The 13,082-nt window shown below is 38.3% G+C and overlaps 1 protein-coding gene across 13 annotated transcripts in view; it reads right to left on the minus strand.

The window, feature by feature from the left end:
• LOC110445208 overlaps positions 1–13,082 on the minus strand; it is a 106,093-nt gene that overhangs the window by 13,955 nt on the left and 79,056 nt on the right. The window lies entirely within an intron of this gene.

Here is a 13,082-nt window from a genome sequence, read left to right on the forward strand (position 1 = left end):
CAGTGGATGACCATGGCGAGTGTTGAATTGGAAAGATGGTCGAGACATGCATGCTTAAAGGAAGTTTCATAGGGGTATCTAATGGTGAACTTGAGAAACACTTGTACAACAAAAGAACGGTCTTCACCGATTCGGGTCAGAAGCAAATCCAATGGGTGCTGTAGGCGATGAGGGATCGGTATCGGGATAGACCGCGCCGGGGGAGACTCGGAAACATGGATTAATCAATACATTACCATTACTGAAAGAGTAATGTAATCATATTTTTCCTTTTAAGTCAATATTATGACAGGCGTACATTTCTGGAAACATGACAGACAGGCGACCATTTAGAAAAGCAATAGAAATGCATTAACTATCGTTATTAGCGGCTCCGACTGCTGAACATCGCCGTTCGTCTGCGAGAGGGCGCTTCGGTCACACACATACAAATGTCACATTTAAATTCCCGTCACATAACACGGCCAGACATGCATTACTACAAATTGATAACCACCTGTGTCACGTTCCGTCTGTGAAAACAGACAGAAAAAGTACTAGTAATTATCACAGCCATAAACACTTAGGACCACGGAATTAGATTATCTAAGTCCGTGCTTGGGACATCCAAATCGCTACGTCAAAAATGCTTGGTTTTCTTTTCTTTTTTTTCCTAGATAATATTCATATATATTGATATCGTATATGTCTTTGTCATACATGAATAAACGACATGCGAGCTAGCAGTCCCGCTGTCTCCGCAGCCTGGCTGACAATGACGCGGTCACAATGGCGGAGGTGATACGGCCGAGACATCACGATACGGCCTGGGAACCTGCCAAGTGGGCGAGTAAGACTCCTACAGATCAAAGAATGGATCGGGGGCGGGGCAAAGAGACACTCAGAATGAGTCAGGGCCAACTCTCATACATTCCTGTATCTGACACCTACTTACGGTACGGAATATTTCTATTTCTGTCATAGTTATGAACATTAAATACGATAATATAGAAGTGTACAACCATATATAGTAGATTCAAATCTAATGATTAATATTGGAACAGAAACGCCAATGATTTTGCTTCAAAAAATTTAATGATTTCCTGGCAACAGCCCGTACTTGTTGTCTATATCGCAATCTTACAATGCTAAAAATAACCCAAACGACCAATTTCCGGTCATTACAAATGGTCACATGTTTACCGTGATTTTATTAACTTATATACAATCACACATATTAAATAATTTTCATTAATAAAACATTTTCACTTTTCTGTGACATTTCTGAAAGTGAAGCGAGTCATCGGCAGTTGGTTTTAGAGATGCTTTGACTCATCGTCAAACCGAGGTCTATTCCAACGACATCCGGGCAATGAAACGAGAATATCCCCCCATAAACAGGACTTTCTACTAAGAAGCTTTGAGATAATTACCATTCATTACCCTTTTTCATTTGCGGGAATCGTCATTTTATGTTAACGTACGACTGCTGTGTTTTATTGAGAATGATCATGAATCTAGGTCAATATGGTGTCTCACTGTTTTAGCTTGGTCTGTTTTATTCCTTTTTTTTTACGACGCTATCCCTTTTTCCTAGCTCTTCCCAAACGGAAGTACAGTCACGTATTATAAATATACTGAATAACGTTGTGCATGACACAGATGAAAGGAGCGATTTTAAAATCTGAAACAAGCACGATATATTTTTTTGCTGGAATTCCTTTTCTTAAAAGTAAACCATGCTTTGAAATTTATTAATGGAATATCGATCTCCGTTGCGTGTTTAGTATCAACGACCGTTGATCCACGAAGGAATGTTTCGTTTAAAGCAGATTAATTATACAACAATCCATACTCGCATTGCAGAACTTAACGTACCGGTTTTATTGCAATGTTAACTGCACGTAAAAAGCAGAAATATTTGCCGACAGGTGGAGCCTTGATATAGCGGAATGTGGCACGAAACTGCCAGCTACTGCATACACGATATGCAGGAGGGGAGGGGAGGGGGGGTCTGTTATCCCGGGTTATGCTCCTCTGATCCCGAACCACAGATGGGCCTACTTCAATAAAATGTTATCGCTTCTATGTCAGATTGCATTTATTAACATTTTATAAGTGGATCAGAAAACCCCCCAAAATATAACCGATGTGTTACTTATGAAATTAAACCACGGTATTTGTTAGCGGATACAACGTAGAAATACATTACAGACTTTTCTTGTTATTACTGGAACATAATCGTACATACAGATAGCACTCGTGTGTGTTTATGATAACCCCCTTCACACCCTACACCTATACACCAAGTACTGTTGTTTTATTTTCGATCCCGCTGCCCTAGTTAGTTCCCCGCGTTTTGGTGGATCCGGAGGCTGGCGGGAGATGGTTAATCTGTTAGTTTCTCCCCGGGACGTCCCGACACGGATTACGTCCCGGCGTGAATTCGGCCACCAGATCACACCCGCCAATTCAACCTCTGTATAGTTTACAAGACACCATCGTGTGTCTAAATACCACGATAATTTGAGCGAGGAAAGGAGATGGCAGGATCGAAATAATATCTACGGGGAATACACTTGGAATAGAAACCGTGAGCTAGTTGACAGGGGTGTTCATTGCAGTAAAAAAAATCGAAATGACCGTTATAGCACTGCACTGGCACTTCACCATGAGATCACAAGATAGCGCTTTGTCATGTTAACTATATAAATCACACTTGTTTTACTCAACATCAAGCACGTATACCTGCTGCGTAAGTCCGACGCCCTTTTCTACAAAAGAGAAACAGTACGATCTTTGCGATACCGACTGCTGATGTTTATTAACTTGACAGCAATGTGTTTCATGAATGAAATGATATTGACCGCAGTAATCCGAATATATTTTTTTCATAAAATATAAAAAGCACATGGCAGCTGCTACCTGAATATGTCAGTTATTTAAGCACAGCGGGAAATATACAACCCGATATAACCTTAAGTCTTCATACATACAAATGTTCACATATCGGAGCATGAAAGTACCATAGATAATGCATACGCGTTGTATACCTTTTTTTGTTTACGGTCGGGTGAATCAGCACGTCAGTACGTACTATGGTCGGGTGAATCAGCACGTCAGTACGTACTACGGTCGGGTGAATCAGCACGTCAGTACGTACAATATAATGTACATTCTGTGTACATGAACAAAGGACCGCCAATGAAATTCTTTATCTACGGACTACCAATCTTTTTATCATTACCGACAGTTTAGTTCTTGCTACGTAAGCTTGTGACGTAATATAAATGAAACTTCCTTGTTGTAAGATGCAACAGCGATCTGTGCACTATAATTTGTCCTATGTCAATGTTAACAGGAGGTCCGTGACGATCTGTGCACTATAATTTGTCCTATGTCAATGTTTACATAATTACTGATGAAATTAAACTCGGGTAGTGCTGTAATTTGTTTAGTCGGACAAGGGAAGATAATGGATGAGTTCTAAACAATCAACTCTATCCGTCGACATCGATTATTTATCGGCGAGCTCGGCTAAGTATGGGCTAACACCAAGATGAGATACCTATACAAACAGAACACCCGATCACCGTTTCCAGTACTCAAGCCTCTAGGCGATGGCAATACTTCCGGGTGACAGACGGCTTCCGTACATGGCTAATGTACAGTATGTTATCAAAATACCTTACCTAACAGAAGGTATCGTTATGCATATGTAAACTTCCACAAATCATACCTGTCAAAAATGGGGAGTTCTAAGTTAGGCTTATACTGTGGGTTCTGTAATAAACATCCATCTAAACAATTACAGGTGCTATATTTGGCCACAGCAATGACTATTATGTAGGTCTGTACTAAACACAAGTTGATAGCCAGCAGGATAAGGCCTATTCGATGTCGGGAACAGTTCCCTCGGGGACCCGCCTTATACTCTGGATTTATTTCTAGATCCCATCCCCGTCTATACCTGACGAGCGCCAAATCTCCCCGGGGTTCTAGAGAGAATGTACACGTATCCCACATTAGACTAGAGTACGTTGGTACCAGACCCCAGCACCACGATAACATGTACTGGACCCTGCACACATATCACTGTCACATGTGCGATAGCGTTGGTACGGAGGCTGGGCAACAGAAGCATATCAACGCCAATCAATTGCAGTAATTATCTCCAAGGCCCGCTAATGGTGGTTATAATTTAATATAAACCCGGCATAAAGAAGGGCTACATACTCATTACTGCTTTATTGACACCAATCTGTGAAGGATAGGCAAAGCACACTGATAATAAATGATGGGTATGGGATTATACACATATGTCATCTGTGTTGTGTACATGTTTATGTCTTGAAGATGCAGTGTTGGTGAAGATGATACACGTCGGTTCGCCACGCCCTGTTTATAAACGCTGGAGCGATGTTTGTAGAATGTATATATAGTGAGTAAGGTCACCGTGACATGTTGAAACGTCATACATATATATCAGACTGAAATAGTAACTGTCACGTCTGATTTCATTAAAACAGATATTGTTAATCAGACAGACCCATCGATTATTACCGCCATGCTCGGTACAAACATACATAAATGACAACGTAAGCATGGCAGTAACAACACATAACAACATCACAACATGGCTTACCCTCCCAGCTCCTGGTCCTCCATATTTGTAATTACAAGATCATGCAATGAAGTCCGTCACGAAAGTCAATGGTTCAACGCATGGATACCTTCCTTGTTTCTATAACAACGCGCACACTTTATGATAATCTTCGGTCGATGTGATGTCAACACGTTGTAATGTTTTGTAGCTTTATAATTCCAGTCAGTGAAACACAGTCTCCCGGTAGCGGAGTAATGTCTCCCCCTACACACTGTTCCACGGTAATCTCCGCTCAGTCACACACTGGTAACATTTGGTCCTGAGGCTGACTGGACCAATATTTCGCCACAAACAGTTCCCAACAAAATAATCCACCGTCACGTTGTTGGTATGCGTTACACAGTGACCCCTGTTTTTTGTCCTGAGATAAACAACAGATACTACCCCAGTACACTGTATCCCGACTTATCACACACGTAACTCTAAGCACAGATAATGAATTCAAAGTCACACATCTGGAGGCGGGAAGACGAACGAGGAATGCCTCAGGTCACATGATTCGCGCCATTGCCTGTTTGAGCATAGGGCAAGGGGTATCCGAATGGTCTTCCGGAATGCGGAGTTAATTGATAAGAGGCGTTGTCTTGAGGGGATGTAGACCAGCTCCTGTGCCCCACCGTGAGTCGACATGCATTGACTGCTACAGCGTCAGCAACCCGTGGTGTGCCCAGCAGTCAATGGGACGACTATCGATCGGTGGTTACGTGTGTGCTATACAATCATTATTAATTAATGACCCAAACTGGGAACATCCACCTTCTACTGTCCGTGTATACTTCTAACTGGTATATATATAGGGTAGACACACCAATCTCTCCGTCTAAACGTGTATAAACGGAAGACACCTCATTAAATCCATGTTACATACACTGGGAAGATACCTCGATGACTCCGTCTATATACCGGGAAGACACCTGACTGTTTCCGTGTATATTACAGGGAAGACATCTCATTAAATCTGTTTTACATACACTCGAAAGACACATCAATGTCTCCGTCTATAATATACTGGAAAGACACCTTACTAATTCCGTGTATTACAGTGAAGACACCTCATTAAATCCATGTTTCATACACTCGGAAGACACGTCAAGACCTCCTTGCTTCATAGAAGACACACCAAGGCCTTCGTGTATGTACTGTAAAGACATCTAATAGATCCGTGTACACACTATAAAGACGCTATTCACAATACACCGCTCTGTGTATTCAATGACAAACCTTTTACCGGAGATCATATCACAAGAAATATTCCAAGTATAATTTTGTATTTTTAAAATCACTGACAGATGATAAATTAAAAATCCTCCATTTGTTCCTTGAGTCATTCATCAAATATGTCCATCTGTGTTACATTGTATACCGACGTGGAGTCACCGGTTGCCCGAGGGCGGGGCCGTCATCTATAAAGTCTCCCCTTGATCAGGACATTAAGTATCGGCGATCATTTGCTGAATCACCAGGACATAAATGTCTCGATCACGCACGGAGAGTCATAATGCACAGGTAAACTATAACAGAAGCGCGTTTGTTGACACAAGGGAGCGATTGTCGGACGAGAAATCAAGATCTTTGAAATATAACGCACAGCTGTAATACAATCAACGAATATTGGACATGCATTATTAAAAATCTGAATTAAAGAAATAACGATATTGATAAATGCATGCACGTGTCGACAAAAGCACTGGGTCATTGTGACTCATTCGTGTTATTAGGGCAAGTCATCGTTCTAAAATAGTACAGATTTGTTAGTACACAGCAGTTAGAGGTCGAACCAATGATTGGTGTAGAGAGGGGGTTCGGTTCTCCTATCATTGTGGGCGTTAGTCATATTTATTAAAGTCTCATAATTACAGCTTTAGTTTAATCATACATATTTCAAAGATAAACACACTGTACAGAAAATCGGAATCGGGTAGTTTTATACGCGTAGTCTCCTTTAAATGAACACAGAAAAACATTGTACACCGAAATGAAGTATAAACAAAACATTTATAAACATTAGTTATACGAGTAAGTAAGCTTTTTTAGCTGTGAACGGTCGCCGTGAGTGATTAGGACGTCATACATGGGTATATGATGAACATAGGGTGGGTTAATTTGGGTTTTATGAAGATTCCATTCTGGTGACAAATGACTGTATTACCCAAAATGTCGATTTTGGTAACGGACTACCGTGAAATCTTAACTGAGTGTTGACGGGTTAAAATTAACCTTACATGTAAAAATGTCGAGTCTGGTGACGAGGTACACTAATCCATAAAATTGGGTCTGGCAAAGGGTTACCGTAAAATCCTAAAATGTCGACTTCGGTGATGGCTTAATGCAAATCCTAAGTTAAGTTTGGTAATGGGTTACAATAAACTCTAAAATCTCGACTTTGGTGACGGGTTACTATGAAACTCGTGACTGGTAACAGTTAACCATATAATGTCGGATCTTGTGAAGGTTTATTGAAAACAAAGCCTGTTGAAAGACGTTCTTGACCAGAAAATGTCAAGTCTGGTCACGGGTGGTACATGCAGAAAATACTGCATTGTCAAATCCGGTGACGAGAAAATGTTTTAAGCCCTACATTTTGGGGTTTGATGACGGGTAGCAGTTAACTACAAACCGTGTTTCGTGCAGGGTTATACTGTAGGACATTGTCAACATATAATGTCTAGCTATGTTAGATATTTACAAGGATAAATGCATGTCTAGGGAAACGCAAGATTTTGTATGTGATTATATTTTCAATAACAATTGTACATTTTAAACGAGCTTAAATATTTGCTATTTTACGACCTTTCCTTGTTGTTACACCTTCAGAATAAGGGTTGTATATGTCTTTCAAGTATGCTTCTACACCACAACGAATTATGAGAATCTCCAGTACATGTATAGGGCGGGGGTTGCACGGTTGGATGATGGTAAACGAGGCGACTATAATTCCCCCATTTGGAGGTCGACGGGTCAAGGTGAGGAACGAATAAACATTACCGGTAATCTCTGGTTCATAAAGATGTTGGCGGCTAATCCGCTGTTCCGTGACCAAGTTTTAATCAGAAATAGTGTATATCATTACAACATCACGTTCAATCTGCCGCCATGTTTTCACGTGATCTACCACTTCCGACGACCGGTCGATTAAAAGCAGTATGTTATTAAGGTGGCTTGTAGATGTTTTGTATCCATGTGATGTACAAGTCAATAAACTCGCTCTGACGTTTGAGAGCCTATCTTCACAATTGATTTGATTTTCTGTTTGCCCGACTGCATTTGATTTCAGACGCACTAATGTACCGTATACCTCATCTGACAATGTAACATATTGGACATATCCTCATCTTGTGCACTCCACTTAAATAAGTAACTGAAGATGAGCTGTATGCAGGATAGTCCTACTGTCCTTATCTAACGCCGACTGTGTGCACGTCGGTGTGACGTGCACGAACGCACCACGTACGCCCTGACAACCTGATTATCCGGCCATATTCGAAAAACGCCTGCACCACATTCGGAGTTGTGCAGTTGGATTATGCAAGAATTGCATTTGATAACTGCAACTCGGGAAACTTTTCAATCGTGTCGAGATCCACAGACATCATAATTACGAATATATCGGGGGAAACTGCACATAAAAGAGCCATATCTCTTAAACCTATCACCGTTGGGAAAACACGCTTTCGTGTAATTTGGTTGTATAAGGGATAGACCACAGCAAAAGTGCTGCTGTGTTGGCAAGTAATCTATTTTTGTTTTAATTAACTGCATAAGATCAGGAAACAGCCTAAGCCAGGTAAAACAGACTGCGTCAAGTATGCACCATATAATGCAACGGTGTCTCGACTATATATTAATTAAGTTAGACTTGTGTCGGAGGATGTTCGAGTTACCTCCCTTGAACCATTGCACGTGAATCGGAGTTTCTTGACGACACTGAAATAGTCGGCTGATACGTAATTTATATTTTCACCAGATCGGTATGACTTTATGTGTCACTAGTCAAAAACTTTGAAAGTTGTTCAGAGTTTTCTGGTTATCCAATCATAATTTCTAACAAAACCAGACCTAAGTACAAAGTAATTAATCACCCAATGCAGCACGTGTCGTTTTTTACATCTCTAACTGAAGCATCCTATTATTTTACACTTATACTTCTTTGAATTTTACTTTCACTTTTATTTTATACTGTTACGTGTATTAATACAGTACGTGATATCATAAGAGGTTTATATCAAAGGATCGCGAAAAACTGTAACAATAAATTTAAGGATCCCCATACCACTGTCAAAAACTGTAACTACACGTTGGAAAATGTTTTCCGACATGGGTATACAATGTAGCTTCAATAAACCATTTCTGAAGAGAAAACCTAAATTGCGGAACATTTATAAAAAGAAGATAAAGATGAAATAAACAAAATATAATCAACAACAGCGTTCTGAGTAGGATCTAGTCTGGGATTCGAACACTGGACTTAATAATGTTAACTGCGCTCAACGTAAGTGTCCCAGCCCAACTGTCGCACATTAACGTAATCAAAAACCAAATAAAGGGGAGGTCACTGTGTATACGAAAAAACATGATGCACTGGGGACAACGAGCCTTAACGAGCCCATACCCTAACAGGTATTTTTGACGAGGTAACTGTCGAACCCTTGAATACATTTCGTGTCTTACAAGCCTGTTGGGTATCTCTCAGTCTAAATTTTATGTTGTTTCCAGATCCGGCGATTACATTCAAGTAAATAATGTGTCTTGCCATGTTACGCCCATGGCATAGAAATCTGCTATTAAATTATTTCTAAATGCGCCCATCGCATACAAATAAATTTCTAGTCACGCACATGGAATACTTATAAATGATTTCTAGATGCAATTTATTCTAGAAACGCCTATGTACTACCTTTATTATTTCTAAATACATAACTGAAACACTTAGATTATATCTAGACACACCCATTATATATTTGTAAGTCATGTCTAGATACGCCCATAGGTTGGACTATTTATAAATTATTTCTTTATATGCCCATTCTATATTATTTACAATTAAGCTCTTTGGTTTAAATGCATGTATATTCATTTCATAATTACATACAAGCTATATGAAGATTTTCAAGGCTCTTTCCTCTAACATACCATGTACAATAATGTATATATGTAAATCAAATCAACACATATTATCAAAGCTCTTTCCTCTAACATACCATGTATATATGTAAATCAAATTAACAAATATTTGAATAGCTGGGCAGAATGTAAGATAATTTCACAATGAAAGAGAAAAGTAAAACTAATTAGAATGCCTTACAATTAGAAAGATAGAGTATTGTACATATCGCTAGCCTTTATGAACTTTGCACGTTACAAAATAATATTTCATTCTTTTTGAGGGACAGATCTTGATTACCACTTGATAGTGATAAGTCAATTGTTATTTCGTTAAAGTCTTTCAGATTCTGAAAAAAACACTTCAAGCCTCTGTAGTTGATATTTTAGACATTCTAAAACAAAATCAAGGCGACATTCACAAATACAGACAGGACTTACGAAAATATTGACAGACAAATCTATGATAACTACGTATACTGTCATATATAACTACAGTAATACTATGATAATTTGTATATAATAATTATGTTGAGTTTTCATTTCACCATTTCCGAATTAACTAGGAGCTTTAGAACGTGTTCCCTGTAAGACGTTTTTCAGTCATCCTGGAGCGAGAGGCTGACGACCGTATAGCAATACCAAGAATATTCCAAGGGCGTAGCGCAGAAGGAAAGAAATGTGAATTTTGAATAGGAAGTCTATAGTTGTGAATATAAATATCATGACAATTTTTAACGGATATTTATCAGTTTGGCTAACTGTGCAGAATCTCAGTGAGGAAGCTTTGAGTGAAATCTGATTCATTTATAGAATAACTGCGACTGCCAAGTATTTTTCTCATTTCTGAAAGTGTTTTCCAAACCAAATTCGAAATTTAAAGAGTACTACAAGCATCACTGGAATGGCCTGAGATAATACAAACAGCTTTTCTGAAATCACACTTTCATTCCCTGAACGTCTTCCCCATACTCCCCACTGTCATATTAACTACATGTTGTATAAGTGTTTCTATTGGGCATATAGCTAAGCTCCTAATAACATTAATTTTCTTCATATCGCCAATACTAAGCATACAATACCCTATTTACTTTCGGGGTCGAAATAATCTCAAATGTCTATGTCTCAACTAAAATTTATACTTCACCGTTGAGTACGTAACTCAAAATCTCAATATAATTCTTCTTCCTCAGAGATTAATAAAACGGCTCTCTTGCTCGCATTAAAATCAACTGTACATGTAACCTTTTTTTTTGCCCACTTACTTCAGGAAACGAAATCTAGACTTAGGCCAGTCTTGATTCTATTTCTGACATATTAGAAAGATGATACGCGAAAGATAAATGTATGAGGCTAATGATATGTCATCATTTGTTTTAGATATGAGGTCGAAAGATCAGTTCATCTATATAATGAATGAGGCATCTCTGCAGTGTTTTATTGCTAGAGTAACACTTTTAACCAGTATTGATAACTCTTAGTATGTTCTGTGTCTCGTAAGCCAATACTGGCTGGGCATTTTATTAATCATGCCTTATTTTAGTTAACATTATTATGTATGTATTTCAAAATGTGACACGCTGATAAAATATTTATTATTATTATTATTTATTATTTGTATAATTAGCGGGAAGTTTAGAGTCGGAATGCAACCGTGACGTCAGAAATGTAATAAATGTAAAAATGGATGCAAAACAGAAAAGGGATTAAAATAAAACCTTCTGGTACCTCCTGCTTTTATAATATCTGTTCGAAAAAAGACAGATTGAAATAATAGCTTGCTGTTACCTATTAGATATGCAGTTTTCAAACCAACTCGGCAGCTCACCCGAGATACGAATGAATGCTGATAAATTATTCAAAGACATGCTCATTCATTACTGCAGTAAGTTAGTTCAAAAACTTGTTGTTCCCAATCAGACACACAGCTTTTAAACCAACAACGTATCTCACCGGATAATTCATACGACTCCAGTTTTATAATGCAGTTTTCATGCCAAAAACGCCGATACTACATGTATTGCATATTAATAACTAAGTATTCAATGGGCGTAATACTAAGAAGTTATTTTAGATACGCCCGTGATATACTAATGTTAATCCTTAAATACGCTCATAGAATATTTAGTTATTTTTAGATACGCTCATTTCATACTAGGACTTAGTAAATTATTTCTATATTACACTCGTGCAATATAAATAAGATATCTTAAGGTACACCGATGAAATATTAATTAGTTTTTTTAGATATGCACATGACGTATCATGATCTTAAGGCCAGATTGAGGTTTAAAGTAACAGCCCGTTTCGATTTGCTGTACAAGTAATATTTACCGGTAATTCGGACTTTAAGCTTATTAAGAAACGTATAGATGTAAGATGGATTCCCGCTGAAATGTTAAAAAGTATTGCTGACTTGTACAAAAATGTATTTCTCGCATTAAAAACGGATGTATGGCATACGAACATTATGATGCTACGAAGCATCCCGATAGGTTTTAAACACTTTAGAGAATCGGTCCGTGGTTTCTTGTTGTGATATATAAAATCGGTCCGTGGTTTCTTGTTGTAATATATAAAATCGGTCCGTGGTTTCTTATTATGATATATAAAATCGGTCCGTGGTTTCTTGTTGTGATATATAAAATCGGTCTACAATCTAAGTTTTTACTTAAGTTGCACTGCCAATACGTACATCTACAACTATATATTGTAATTTTTTTCTGTTGAAAATGCATATAGATAGCACGATAGTAGTTCCTCTAAAACATCAATATAAGGGGCCCAAACTATTTAACAAAAAATGTTCCGACTCCTATCGTTTAATTCCCTGCACTGGTGATGTTTATGAAATGTTGAGCTCTTTTTTGAAACTGAAAAAAACTAACGTTTAGCTTTATATCTTTTAAAAATAGTTAAAATATTGCTTGAAATAAGCGGGAGATCAGTGTTTAAATTGTCGGTAACCGATTTCGGTTTATGATTGGTTTGTTTTCGAGTTACCTCCCTTCATCCACGATTGTGTGCACATCCACGGCTTATGCCCACTTTCCAGTGTCATATCGCTGAAATGTCATAACGAGTGCACGGCAGAATGACACTCCAGCTGGTATCATTTTATTGTGACAACAGGCTATCTCCGTTCATAAGTAGTAATACTCATGATATAAAATAACTTATTATTCATTGCAGCTCATGGAATTTAAACAGTTCTGAAACAGCAAGCAGGACGAAGCTACTGAAATGTGTAATTTCCGAGAGACTTATCTAAAAGAAATTTGAGAAAAGTGTCATGCTATGTATTTCAATTTGAAAGAAATAACGTGCAAAAAGGAAA

Source organism: Mizuhopecten yessoensis, unplaced genomic scaffold (assembly GCF_002113885.1).
Source record: "Mizuhopecten yessoensis strain PY_sf001 unplaced genomic scaffold, ASM211388v2 scaffold2111, whole genome shotgun sequence".
Lineage (NCBI taxonomy): Eukaryota > Metazoa > Mollusca > Bivalvia > Pectinida > Pectinidae > Mizuhopecten > Mizuhopecten yessoensis.